Genomic DNA, 15,719 nt, shown 5'->3' with positions numbered 1-15,719 from the left:
TGGCATAAGCCTTTGGCCACTTTATAATTTTCACTCATAAAGAAAGCATGTGTTTTAGGATCTGAGAGGTGGAGTTGAATGGGGGTTTCTGTGACAGACACGAATTTCTATTACACACAGTTTCTGCACAGATAGTTCTGCTCATAACCCTCAGCGTGACTTCTCTTGTACACTACATAAAACCAGCCTTGCACGTAGAGTGCGGAAATATGCTGCAATAGGGTGCATCAGTACTAGAGTAACGGGTGCACACGTACGTATCGCTTATTCGGTGCTTTGTGCATTTTTAATACCAACAAGAAAACAAGCAATCAAACAAGTGTATTTTTTCACGACAAAGGAAACGGCGGCTGTGCAGTGAGTGAGTACTACTCTTATTTGTATGAAACTCGCTTATATTTATTTCATATTAACAAGCCTTTCCTTCTTTAATTGTTTTTATTTGTTTGTTTGTAGTTCGCATCTCAAAACTTTAACCAATCATCTTTCAACCTTCTAACACCACAGAAGAACTAAGAATAAGTAATGTAACGAAACTAGTGCGAAGATATATCACTGAAGTCACGTGCATGTAGGTATTTACGCTGGGGTTACCTGAAACTAAATATCGTCACCACTAGGTGTCAGCACATGTGAGTAATGTAAACATCGTATAGCTACTTCCTTGTTTGACAAAATCACAAATGCTCATTTATTCATGATAATGAAGTTTTTAGAGCCATCTGTGATTTTAGCATGTGTAAGGAGATCGAGAAAGGGCTGACTGGTGTTGGAGTTTTAGAGAAAGTTACTATAAGTTTTTGTCATTTATATAGGTGCACACAATTTATGATTTAAGTTTCACTCAGTTTTGGTAGAAACAACAAGGTCAAAAGATCATATTTTGTTCAGGTTCAGCTTTTGTACGAAACGACGAAATACTTTGCTGGCATATTCTGGAAAACATGAGTATAAAATGAAAAACATCTGTTGGCGCATTAGAAATTGTTCTCAAAGGAATATAAAACGAAGGAATATAAACGTCTCGTATTCATAAAGAAAACAAACGTTAATCGAATGTAAAGTAAGGAAACTTCGTACAGGTAGGCAACGTCATTTCACCATTAACAGAAAGTTCAACTCGGATTACTGTTGTTAATGGTTTTAGTTATAGCTTGATTTTCTGCTAAAATGTTTATTTAATAGCGTTTACTTTAGTACTGGGACAGATTTAGCCTTGTGAAGTAGATCATTTCTCTATTTTTGTGAGGTATAAACCTACTTTAATGTATACTATAATAACTTAAACCTAATTAATTTATATTATAATAACGTATTCTTACATTAATTCATATTATAATCACCTGTTCTTTGATTATTTCCCCACAGAACGAAAATCAGCTGATAACTTAGTTATTCATCTAAACATTAATTGATTTTGTATATTACTCATTTCTTTTAAACTTAGTAAACATGATACTCGTATATGTTTTAGGTTGTGTATCATATCCTTTTATACAGGCCTATACTGCTCATTTTAAGATTAAAAGCAGGTGCTTATAAAAAGCAAGTTCATTGCGCTATAATAAATTAAAGCTAGGAGATGTGTCTCAGAATTTACAAGTTTTTTTTGTTTTAGGTACATAAACAATAGTTTAGTAATTTGGTAGTTCTTTAACACAATGTTTGATGTACGTGCTAACAACATATGTCAGAGTCGTACAACCTATACAGTTTGATAAATATTTCTTCCAATTAATTGTCTGTTCTTTTTATTGTAATATAAAACTTTACTTTTCTGAGAAAAAAATCGCGTACAAAACGCTCTGTAAGTATAATAAAACTATAAGGCTTTCTTTCTAGGTCAGATACGAGTAATTTTTAAGCTCCATTTTCTTGATTTTCAACTGACATAAGTTGATCTTCCAATCAGGTAAAAATAACGTGTTTAGGCTTCATAAACATTTTAATTCTCTTGTTAAATGTTGGTGAATGCTTGTTTGATGTCGTTATTTTAACATAATGAGCTATTGGTATTTTATCCACCTCAGAGAATCTAGCCCCGAATTTTAGTGAAGAAGTCCGTAAAGGATAGATACCTAGGAAACTAGTTTAAGAAGTCTGATTAAGAATAACTGTTGGAACAGATACCTTCAATATACTGAGTTGGTTTAGGAAGGCTGGTTATACGAACACCTGTAAAACACGTGGGAAATAAATCAAACTCTTATGTAAACCGCACATACGCGTTGGTACAGGTCGTCCTAACTTATGTATACGAATCATTTATGTGCGCGCAATCCACTTCTCAAAATAGGATAGTTTGTCTTGGGTAGAACGTTTATGTTCTGCTACTAATATCTATTACTAAGAAAGAATTTCGGGTGGCGTTATTCGGAAGGCTTGACTAAATTTAGATACTTTTTTTTCTGGAGAATATATAATTCCACAACTGTACTGGCCCACCTCCAAAACACAGAATACTGAAGCTTTATCAACTCCGACAAGTTATGTGTGAGATATATAGACTAGAACAGTCCAACACATATGAATATAGGTCTTCCTTCATAGACCTACCAATTAAAATTTACCCTAGAGTCATATAAATTGCTATCTTATTATAGGTTTTATTTCTTAGAATTATAATCAAAGGCTCATGGCACCAAACAGGAACTAGATGGCAGAAGTGTTACTCCTAAATTAAACCAAGAGGTCAATTATATATTGGAAAAGAGAACGGAATTAGTATTGACGTCAGTTCTCTGTTTCTTTTACAACTCCCCTTCCATGAAGGTGAGAAATAAGGAAAGAGGTTATTCTTATACGAGAAGGCTCCTCATTTTTTAGTTTCTGCTTAAAAGTCAATATGGCTGCTGTGTTTGTTTGTTTTGGAATTTCGCACAAAGCAACTCGAGGGCTATCTGTGCTAGCCGTCCCTAATTTAGCAGTGTAAGACCAGAGGGAAGGCAGCTAGTCATCACCACCCACCGTCAACTCTTGGGCTACTCTTTTACCAATGAATAGTGGATTGACCGTCACATTATAACGCCCACATGACTGAAAGGGCGAGCATAGTTTAATTTAGCATAGTTGCTAGCTGTGTAGCATTTGTAATACTGTAGAAGATTTGTTTATTAATATTATTTTGCTTTTTTACCATATTATTGTACTACTAACAAGAACCTGCAAAACATTTGTGGTCAAATTAATATCTTTATTGAAACAGCACTTCTTTCTTTATAGAAATTATAGAATAATACAAAATTATCTTAATAAACGACACCGAAATCTATAAGTCCACTTGCCTTAGATCTACTATTAATAAATCCTTTAAGTACAGACTATATTCGATAGAAAGATAAATTAACGTTAAGTTGTGTACGTTTTTCGGTTTAGTTTAGTTATCCTACGACCTAGTCCACGGCCAGTACAGCTGTAAGTGTACGGATTTACAACGTTAAAATCAGGTGTTCGATTTCTCTCTGTGAGTTCAGCAAATAGCCCGATGTTGTTTTGCTATAAAAAACACACACATACTACGACCTAACGTAAGAATTTTATAAAAATGTTAAACTTTTATTTTATCGTGATATAAAATGTATACTAACGTATATTTACATCCACCTTTTGTATACATTCATTGAAATAAGTACGCATTTATAAATATTTAGATAATAAGATGTGTGCGATTTAAGGACAGACTGAGTGTTATTACAATAGATTTTAAGTAAATACCATTTTATCAAATTATTAACAATGTTAATACGTTTGTTTCCGCCCTCCAGTAGCATAGGGCTAAAAACAACATTTCGATACCCGTGGTTGGCAAAGCACAGATAGCGCATTGTGTAGCTTTGTGTTTAATTCCAAACGAACCAAACTTTTATTTCCGTCAACTTCTCTCGTCGTTGAGTGTTTAAGAGATTCACTTATAGAGAGTGCCCGTTTCTTCATTGAAAACCACTATTTAGTGAAAAATAAAATAAGAAATAATGGTCCTATTCATTTCGATTAAAAATCTCAAATAAAAACACATTTTCTGTGCAATCTTCACTCATTTTATATATAATTGGCGATCTCACAAGCAAGTATCTAGTTTCATGTAACTCTTGTGCTTACTTCCCTGAAAATGAATTAATTTTCTTTTGTTTACATCCGCTTAGCGGGTTCGAATTACCGTCACATCAAACGTGCCCGCCCTTTCAGCCGTGAGGGTAATATAATGTGACGGTTCATCCCACTATTCTTTGGTAAAAAAATTAGCCCAAGAGTTGGCGGTTGATGGTGATGACTAGCTGCCTTCCCTCTAGCCTCACACTGCTAAATTAAGGATGGCTAGCGCAGAGAACCCTCGTATAGCTTTGCACAAAATTCAAAAACAAACAAACGTCTGCTTAGAGTTGTTTTGTTTTGTTTTTAATTAGCAAAACAACTGCGATATTAATTACCACTAAAATTCAATAAAACATTTTGTGTTTCAGTGAATGGAGAAATTTAAATGTCAGGCCTATTTATTCGAAGTAATTTTAAAAATTGAATGTTTAGAAAAAAAATAAGAACGTATTAAATAAAACAAACTCCCAAGCTTATGTTATAACCTCTTTGGTATAGAATACATAATACTCGCAATGAACAAAGATTTTGTTATAACTTGAAAGTTACTGTATAAACGCCGTAAGGTAATGAAGATAAGAAACCAAGAGGCCCAGCATTTGTGATAAAAAGGTATCAACAGTTAACATGATTTTTATCGCAAATTTTAAGACTATTGAGTAATAACTTATTAGCCAATAACTCCGATAGAGATCATATTCTAGAGCAAAATAATTTTCTACTATCACACTTCTTACGTTAAGAATATAAATTTGAAAACGAAGTCTAAAACAAGGAAGTAGCGACAGTCTTCGAACGTATCCTATCGTTGGGAAGGTTCTTCTAAGTTGTGACACACAAAATCAATGTTTAACACTTGTTCTTTATATTTCCGTTTAAATTAAGATATTAAAACATATATATTAAAAGTATCGCTAAAAATACATTTTTCTCAATTTGGGCACATGGTGTGTTATATTAGTTGTCAAATTTCGCACGTACGTCTCACTAGAATAGCTTAGGAGTTGACAAAGTTTTTGTTGCAGCTTTTCCTCCATTATTTCAAAATTAAAGATGCAAGTGCAGATAACCCTCGCATAACTTTGAGAGAAAGCAAACTAACAATCAAAAGTTAGGAATAGCTGTACTTAAACCGTAGATTTAACACAACGTGTACATAAGGTGCGAACAAACAATCCGTAAAATTCTTAAATGATAGGAGAATAATTATATACTGAAAGTGTTAGTTAAACACCCCCTAAACGCTGAATAACTTAAAAGAAAATCTGAATTACATTATAGGTGTAAGTGCAACTTTCAATGGCCTGTTTGAATTATGACACAAACAACAGCACATAATCGTTGTGACATCGTAATTTGTCTTGGAAATAAACACACGAGTTTCGTGTAATAACCACGGGAATTCAGTGCACGTGTTCTACTGCATGCGCACATTACTACAAAAGTCCTTCGTCCGTGAATTTCTAAGTAATTTAAGACTTAGCATGTTCTTGTTAACCTACATAGAGTATCAGCCAAACAATCTTAATTACATTGGTTTATTGATAGATTAAGTACTTGTAAAAAAAATGGAATTATTTTTTTCTAGTAAAGTCTTGGCATCACAAATAGCTTATTTCCAAAAATACCAATTTAAGTCCTTTTAGCATACCTAGAAAAAAACGTAGTAGTTACAATGTATATCACTGCACTGTCTAAAGTTGAAGAAACGGGTCAGTCGTTCAGAGTTTTGTTGCTGTTTCTCGTTAATAACATAATTTATCCCTGGGTGGGAGAGCTTTAAATCTACGAACTTACAATGCTAAAATCCAGGGTTCGATTCCTTTTAGGGTCACAGCAAATAGCCCAATATGGCTTTGCTTAAAACAACAAAACATAATTTAAGCTGTTTTATTCTTAGGTTGAACTTCCGGACACTTGTGGTTAGGGCACTTGACTCGCAATCTGCGGGTCGCGAAACCAAATCCCATAATCGAACGTTCTCATCTATCAACCGTGGGATCGTGATAATATTACGGTCAATCCCATTCGTAAAGAGTAGTCCAAGAGATGGCAGTGAGTAGTACTGACTAGATGATTTCCCTCTAGTTTTTAGTTCATCACTACAATAGTAAGGACAGATAGTGCATATAGCCTTCGCGTAGCTTCAACTAAAACAACTTGTCCTCCTCTCCAATGACTCAATGGCAAGTTTGAGAGTTTATTATGCTAATATTCGAGATTCGATCTCTGCGACAGTTACAGCACAAACAGCTCCTGGAATGATTTTGTGCTTAAAATCACTGAACTTACATTTTCTCAGAAACTAAATAATTGTCAGGTACGATATATTCAACTTAACCATACAAAACATAAAGATACGTTAGTAGCGAAATTTTAAAAATAAGTATGACTGAAATTTATGATAAAAGTCGTGTAAACCATAAAATTTTTTTTTCCAATTTGTCCACTTCTGATTTAGTCTCTAACACTTCAGCAGTGTTACGTATCGTAATTATTTCGGATGACTCTCCCATTGACTAAGTTATGTGTTACGTATTGTTATTTCAAATAACCGGACATTTGAAGTTGAATCTAGAAATTAACAAAATGTAAATATATATCAAATTTTTGTTATTTGCCAACAGGATTGATACACATAATTTCCTTTTTTTAACGCAAATATATTTTAATATACAAACATGAAAACAGTACAATTTGTAATAACGGTTGTTACTAATACTTATTACTAATGGTGGTTTATAAACAAGAGTTTTACAAACTATACTGAGTGTTCTATCTGATCTATAAGATCACTCTATTCATTCAGACAATATGTTGGCAGTGGGTATTGTTAATTAGCTACATCTTTTCTATCAGTTCAGAATTAGATAACTGGCGGAGATAACTCTTTAATAACTTTACTCGAACATCCTAAGCAAAAAAAAAATTATATATATATATATAAGACTTAGTTTTCTTTAGTTTTAATGTCATGTTTATATGACATAAACAACCGTTTATGACATAATGTGAATATAAGTTTGTACAAATCATAGGATAATAATATAATTAAAGCAAAAAAAATATTAATTACGAAACCTTATGTGTAAACGATATGTAGAAAATTTTCTATAAATAATCTCTTCTTTATCAATAATTGTCCGTTAATTACGGACAACTGGCAACTAATAAGTATATCGTACATTAAGATCAGATACCATAGAATGTGTATATCTATATTGTTCTATATATCAGAACAAATTGACAATCATAATACAAAATAAACAAGATAGAATCTTCATTAGCCGCGACACTTGAAATTCTTTTAAGCAGGATTAAAACTGATTAATCTAAGACATTTTTCACTTTTAATTAGCTATATTCTTGTGCACCAGCAATACCAAGTGTACAAATACCTGATTCGATTTTATTGCTCATCCTGATCTCTACTAGCCCACCCTCAAATTGAAATTATTTTAGGCTGAATTAGAATAAATTAATCTATGAGACCTCGGGCGTGGTCAAATAAATTATTCGAGTTCAAAAGTGTAATCGAATCTCAAATGGATCAAGAGATGATGGAGCTAGGAGATATAATTTTCTGCTTGAAAAAACAAAACAAAAAACACTCAGAGTCGTTCTATGAGCCGCTCATCCGTTGTTGCTAAAAATATAGAGGAACATTTAGCATCGTGTGACTCTTGTTTTAAATTGTAATGTTTTTCTCTCACATTATATAAACGTCTATCAACACGTGGTTGATTATGAATAACCTACAAATAAGGAATGTATTGTTATTTCATATAACTGGACTAACGATGGAAGTTACACTCGGAGGTGTCCACATAAAAGACATTTCTATTAATGATAGTGTGTTCTGTGTTATTTTGCATCAATCTATTTATTTAATGCAGTGATTTCTAGCCTGTGGATGCTGCGACGGCGAAAGATAGCCGTAGGGTATCTTAGAACAATCTTGGAATAAAGTTGTCGTCCGAGGAACTAAAATACAAGATGGTCGATAACGGGATAAAAAAAATGAATTATTGGGTTTCATATTGGAAACAAGGTGGGCAGTGAAAAAGGGTTATACTTAAGAAGAGCTCAGAATGGAGAAAAAGAAAACAAAAATTTAAACGGCAGATTTGATATAATTATTAAGACCTGAAAAACACCAAGTTTCCCATAAAATAAGGACTAAAATAATTTTCAATATAATTTAAAAATTTATTAAAGCAATTCTGTATATAAAACTGACTAGAAACACGTATCGGTATCAGAGAGTTATAAATTGTAATAATGACAATACATTAAAATACCATTTGGGTACCCTCACTGTGTTTCCTCATAATCCTAATAACGTTTAGTGAGGCACAGTCAGCTAAGATTTGGATTGCTCCTAAATATATATGCTCAGGTAAAAATGGAAAATTTTCTCCATAGCTTTAAAATAAATTAAATATTATTCACATTTATTTTAAATATTATAACCACTAAGATTGAATTAAAGTAACTATAATTAAAAACTTTTGTTTGTTTGTTTTGGAATTTCGCACAAAGTTAGTCGAGGGCTATCTGTGCTAGTCGTCCTTAATTTAGCAGTGTAAGACTAGAGGGAAGGCAGCTAGTCATCACCACCCACCGCTAACTCTTGGGCTACTCTTTTACCAAAGAATAGTGGGATTGACCGTCGCATTATACACCCCCACGGCTGGGAGGGCGAGCATGTTTAGCGCGACGCGGGCGCGAACCCGCGGATTACGAGTCGCACACCTTACGCGCTTGGCCATGCCGGGCCCAATTGAAAACTAAATAGATCTCTCTTTGCTCAAGTCACAATCTACAGGGTGGCCCGTAAGCACCTACCCATCCATATATTATTATGTTATATTCAGTAATACTAATGATAAGTTGAAGGCAGCTGTTACCGCAGCATTTGGAAAAATAATCCCTGCTATGTTGAGAAAAATGTCTCACATAACATGGCGTCGCATAATATTATGCAGCGAGAATGAGTGACAGCACACAGATACACTGGATACATTAGATATATGGATGGGTAGGGACTTACGGGCCACCCTGTATACATTTTCTCTTGAACTATACATGTACATCTTTTAATTCTTTACATAGCGCTGTTTTATTGGTTTTAATTTAGTACTTTTATATTAGCTCCCTAGTGAAGTGGCACAGCGATATGTCTGCGGACTCACACCATAAAAAACAACGAGTTTCGATACCCTTGGTAAGCAGAACATATATAGTTTTGTGCTTGATCCAAACAAATTTCTGCATTGATTGTTTCTTATTTTTACGATCGAGACGTAATGCGCTGAACATGCTCTACACTTCAACTGTTTGTGTGTTATAAAAGTGACAATCAATCCCGTTATTCGTTTCAAAGAGCCGAACAAACGTCTTTTGACAGCAGGTACTGCTGACTGGGTGTTTAGTATCTCAAAGTTAAGAACTGTTAAGCCTAAGCCACAACGTGTTTTTTTTTTTTTCTACTTGGCGGTTTGTGTGCATAGCTGTTATTCAGGTAAACTTTAAATTCAACTTGTTAGTGGGCCACTACAGAATGTTAAGTTTGATACGTGCAATCGTAATTTATTTTCTGTTGTTTTCTTCCTTCATTTTACATCAGTTACACTATAATATAATAATGAAACTTAACCGGATTTATATAATTTATTTTCTTTTTTCCTTAGTGGGTTCACTCTAATGCAAGATATAAAAAAAAACAACTTGTAGTGCTAAGTATAAAATTAGCTTCACATTCAATAACTTTTGTTATTCCACATTACCACTATTTTAAAAATAATAATAATAAGTTTTCTATTATTGTATATGTGTATATATATATTATCAATGACTAAGCTTCCTTAACAGAGGTAGTTAAAGAAAATATATATATATATATATGTTAAAATCTTCAAAAACTTGATCTTGTCATACATAAAAGTAGAAGATACTACAGACGTAAAAATACTTCAATGAAGAAGGCGATACTTTCATTGAGCAAGCCAGATACAAACAGTTGTCCAGGCGACAGAATGCTCCGATTCAAACGAAGGCCAAATACCACTTGCATGGTTCACACGCCGCTAAGTTAGACACCTCGGAGAAAGGTCAACAAGATTGGCAAGGAATAATTTTTTATAATCGATTTGAATCGCGGGTTGGTACAAATTAAACGTTTCAACGAATATGTTCCGAGGAAGCAACTGGTTTAGAACCTTTACTTTGGGAACCATTTTGGATCTGCTCGATCTTCATGTATCTCAGCTAAATTCATTGGTTTCATTCTTTGTTGTCAATTATTCGCATTACTTTCGAACCATAAACACAATAAGTTTAACACTACATCAGCCAAATACAAGTAGGGGTTTTACAAGTTATGCTGCTGGTATATGAAAAGAAGAACAAGCTAGTATAATTTTACTAAGTTTTAGAGAATGATATTTATTATTTGACGTAAAACAATTTATCAATCATGTAGTCATATAACGATCCTACGTTTACAGACTCGTTACATCTATATTGTAAACATCTTGGTAAAACAAAAATATATTGTTTTACAGAAAATGCTGTTACGTATTATAATTTATTTAGGAAGAGTCTCTGATTTATTTATGTTATGTACGTTACGTACTACTGCTTCAAATAAACGGAATTTTAATTTCAGCTTCGTAGTTAATTCAATGTTAATAAGCATTAAGATTATGTTATTTGCCAACAAGATTGATACGTACAATTTTCTTTTTAACACAAATATATATTAACATGCAAACATAAAAATAACACAATTTATAATAAGGATATCACTAATAGTTATTATAAATGATGGTTTATATACACAGTTTTACAAACTTACAGACAACACTGAGTCTTATATCTGGTCTAGATCTAAATATTTTATCGACGATCCAGGTCCACGATGAGCAAATTAATTTTGAGTTGATATTATTGCACCTAACTTAAGCTAATGATATCTTTTATTGGCTAGCCTCACACCGCTGACTTTTACCTGCGAATATATTTACTGTCCTCATACAAATAATAACGTCAGAAGTAATTCACTAAAGAGGAACGATTTGTAATATTCGAAATCCATAAATGTTCCTGGACAAATTCTGTAGGTTTCCAATTGATAAGCGTCAATCACAATTATAGCTTCCGAGGCTTATAGCACACTGACTGTAGTTGTCCAATAGCTGTCGGTTTTTACATACGAATCACACGATTTTCTCGTCGTTTCAAAAATATTCTAACTCGTTTTCGTAAACAAGTGTTGTTGATTCTCACTTTCAGGCCCTGTATGGCCAAGTGTGTTAAGGCGTTCGACTCGTAATCTGAGGGTCGCGGGTTTACATCCCTGTCGCACCAAACATGCTCGCCCTTTTAGCCGTGGGCGCATTATAATGTGTAACGGTCAATCCCACTATTCGTTGGTAAAAGAGTAGCCCAAGAGTTGGCGGTGGGTGGTGATGACTAGCTGTCTTCCCTCTAGTCTTACACTGCTAAATTAGGAACGCGAAATTCAAAAATAACAAAAAATATCAATTCTCACTTTCAAGAAAGTTCTACAAATTTGGAAAACAGGCGAGACTTGCGTAATACAATGTAAAGAATATGCGTCATGTGCAAAAAATAATAATGAAACGAGCGTAGGTACTAAAATAAATTTATAACGGTAAGCTCGTTATAATGCATAATCCAAACGTGTAAAATGCGTTTAGATACTACATGAATAGTGAGTAGTATTATGTATGTTAGTTCCTCTGAATTTAGACACTACAAATCTAAAATGGGACGCAATTTCTGAGTGCATTTTTTATGTATAAGTTTGTCAATAACTCAGTGAGCAATAAACTTTCTATCTCTCTTTTTTTGTGTTATGGACAATCTTGTTTTTAGCTTTTCCTTCACCTTGAGGTGAAAAATTATAAACTGATTCTCTTCCTTTTAATCTTTCATTACTTTATTTGTGAGTTCAATCTTAGAACAACTGAGATAATAGAATACATATGTGTTTATTTCTTTTTAAATTACTTTAAAAACTAGGTGAAAATTAATTTTATTACAGATATTACAGACTGAAAGCATAATTCTAAAATATTTCTCTTCATAATGACGCAATAAAAATAATTACTATAAAATTTGTTGGCGATATAAACAAAAAATAAAAATAAACATCAAGACTACAAAAAATATACTTACAAGGTATGAAAAACACACTGATTAATTAAAGTAGCCTTTCTACAAAGGTTTTAACTAGTTTTTCCTAAGAAGAAAAAACCGTCACTCTCAAGGACACTCCACAAACACACCATCAACTTCCTCTCTCGTAAAATGTCAAATACATTAGATGCCTGGCATGGCAAGGTGGTTAAGGCACTCGACTTGTAATCTGAGGGTCGCGGATTCGAATTCTCATCACACCAAACATGCTCGGTCTTTCAGCTGTGGGTGCATTATAATGTGACCATCAATCCCATTATTCGTTGGTAAAAGAGTAGCCCAAGAGTTGGCTGTGGGTGGTGTTGACTAGCTGCCCTCCCCCTAGTCTTACACTGCTAAATTAGGGGCGGTTAGCGCAGATAGCCCTAGTGTAGCTTTGCGCGAAATTGAAAACAAACAAAACCAAATACATTAAACTTTATATAAATTGATGAAAATTACCATAATTTATTTTCTTAAACCCAAATTTTAAATGAGGGAGCAACTTTCCCAAAACAGGTTACTATGAATTCAGTTTGGACAAATGTAATGTGTAAATCTAGTCTCCAATTTTCATTTTATAGAAAAAAAGGCAAAACACAGTAAAAAAAATGATGTGTAAAAATCATTTTACGCAAAAACTATAATGTGCTTCTCACATTAAGATTCATAAATACATTATTTATATTTAAAATAGTCATTATAGCAGGTCATAACAGAAGAATACACTTTGAATCTCTTTTTCTGAATGTTAACTAAGTTTGTATTTATTATACATTTGTGATATTTTGCATAATTTATTAGCTTACGCACACCTCTTAAAATTTTAAATCAATTTTATATTGCGTTTTAAATACACGTTCTAAATGAAATATAATTGTAAACTCCATAAGTTTGCTATTCTTAATACAACTCATTAGGTTGATCAACAGAATTAAACGAAGTCCATGTTACACAAACATCACGAACTTATTATCTTGATTTGTCAAGTGACATGAATCTTAAACTACGATAATTTAGTACTTTTTAAGATTTTTTACGTTTTAGAATTTTCAATAGTCTGAAACTGAGTTAAATTTTAACTTTAAGTGAAGTTAATTGAATGTTAAGATGTATTAAATTTATGATATTTCTCAACAAAGTTGACACAGAATTTTCTTTCTTAATACAAACACATATTAATATATAAGCAATAATACAATTAATAATGATGATTATTACAAATAATGATTTAATTGTTTGTTTGTTTTGAATTTTCAAAACTATATGTTTTTGGAACACCAATTTGATAAAGTATAGCCCAGTTCTTTGAAGCTGGTACATTTAGTGGTCTCGATTTTCTCACGAGCACACAATTTTTGAAAAAAACCAAAACATTTGGAAATTTCTACAGTTCATTTTTGGAAGAACACATTTAAATAGTGAGAAGATCTGTGGATCCTATCCAGCCATCCACTTGCTTCTAGCAAATGCTTTGTTTTTTTAAATTTACGCAAAGCTACACGAGGGCTATCTGTTCTAGCTCTTCCTACTTTAGCAGTGTAAGACTGGAGGGAAGGCGGCTAGTCATCGTCACCCACAGCCAACTCATGGGCTAATGTTTTACCAGCCAATAGTGGGATTGACCGTAACATTATAAAGCCCCTACGGATGAAAGGGCGAGCATGTTTGGTGTGACGGGGATTGGAGTCGAGTGCCTTAAACACCTACCCATGCTGGACCAATGATTTATATACCGAGTCTTCTATATGATTCGAAAGTGAATTAATATCGAGTTGATATCAATACAATTTACTTAACGGAGAGATAGCTGGTTCTTCGCTGATCACATACGAGTTTTTCACAGCTGGATTTATACAATATCTTCATAAAAATGCTAATGTTTCAAGTTAATCTACTGAAGTTAAATGGTTTGTAATGTTCAAAATCTATAAACGTTCCTGGTCAGATATCTGAAGCTCCCGATTAATAAGCGTTAATCACAGTTATAGCTTCCGAGGTTTATAGTACACCAACTGTAGCAAACCAATGATATATATACTGTGTCTTGGCGAGTTGAAATGGTTACCTTTTATAAGCGTGAAGCAAATTTGTAGAAATTTCACCTTGCACAACAATAGTAATGATATGCTAGTACTTTCGTACAGCATATACTATTGATTCTTACACTCTAGAATTTCTTACAATTTTAGTAAATAGGCGGGAGTTTCGTAAAGGAGTTTTAACAATAAGTGATATGTATTTCCAAATATATGTTTAACTGAAACATACATCGATATTAAAATAAATATATAGTAGTAAATCCGTCACAGTTCAGACGAAGATCACGCCTAAACTTTTGTGTAACTCGTGAGATTCAGAGTAGGTTCAAAACAAGTATTTCTGGTTGAATAACTACTTCACTTTTTGAGCATTGTATACAAAAACAAAACAAAAAGCAAAAGTAGGAAAACGCGAGCTTTGTGAAAGTTAAATGGATTATATAAGACATACAACTTCATTTTCTATAATGAAGGTTATTTCAAAACCAAAAACTTTCATTTCCACTATTTAAAATACCATAAATCATGTTTCATTTAATTTGAGTCTTTGACATAGTAACTGAAGTCATGATAAGACTGGATTTAAGTCACTTAAGATAGCACGAATTCATGTGCGGGGTATTTGTAACGACCCAAAAAGATTCTTCTTATAGATGTATTTAGTGAGACAATTGATGTGAACATTTCGGAAATGTCAGAAACCTTTCCTTTCAAAGCGCAGAATTAACACTCGATCTCAATCAACAGTAGGTAAAATAATATATAAATACGAGAAATGTGTACTTATGAATATAATCCATATCTTTCTATAATATGTTGGATTTTCTTGAAAGTAAGCTCTATTATAGTTAAATCATTTTTGGCTGTGTTCCTAATTTATTCCTCAGTTAATATATAACCTCAATATTGTTTTTTTCGAATTAGCTAACAGTCGGTAACAACGTAAAAATACGCCCACCTCGATAAAAAATCTACCTAATAAACATTTGTTTAATACCGACATTACTATCGTAAACATTTTTAACAACACTTGCAGAAATATCCTCCCTCCCCACAGGTATAACTGCTAGTTCCTGTAAAGGCTATTATGTCTGTGGCCTTTCTTCTTTGTTTGTTTTAAATTTCGCGCAAAGCTACTTGATGGCTATCTGCGCTAGCCGTCCCTAATTTAACAGGGTAAGATTAGAATGAAGGCAGCTAGTCATCACAACCCACCGCCAACTCTTGGGCTACCCTTTTACCAACGAATAGTGCGATTGACCGTCACATTATAACGCCCCACGGCTGATAGGGCGAGCATGTTTGGTGCGAGAGGGATTCGAACCCGCGACCCTCGGATTACGAGTCGAACGCCTTAACACACTTGGCCATGCCGGGCCT

General features: G+C 33.4%; 1 protein-coding gene across 5 annotated transcripts in view; it reads left to right on the top strand.

Moving 5' to 3' along the window:
• The window catches only part of LOC143255637 (growth hormone secretagogue receptor type 1-like), an 83,282-nt gene that overhangs the window by 13,890 nt on the left and 53,673 nt on the right, over positions 1-15,719 (top strand). For 2 of the 5 annotated variants that reach the window (XR_013030773.1, XM_076511607.1), the window contains exon 1: positions 700-1,082. The exons of 2 other annotated variants lie outside the window; for them this stretch is intronic. The gene's annotated coding sequence lies outside the window, so the exon portion shown is untranslated. Of the gene's footprint in view, positions 1-206; positions 362-699; positions 1,083-15,719 lie in introns of those variants that run through there. One more of the 5 variants, XM_076511606.1, reaches the window with a different exon arrangement.

Source organism: Tachypleus tridentatus, chromosome 7, assembly GCF_004210375.1.
Source record: "Tachypleus tridentatus isolate NWPU-2018 chromosome 7, ASM421037v1, whole genome shotgun sequence".
NCBI lineage: Eukaryota > Metazoa > Arthropoda > Merostomata > Xiphosura > Limulidae > Tachypleus > Tachypleus tridentatus.
This window is presented reverse-complemented; position numbering and strand designations above follow the sequence as displayed.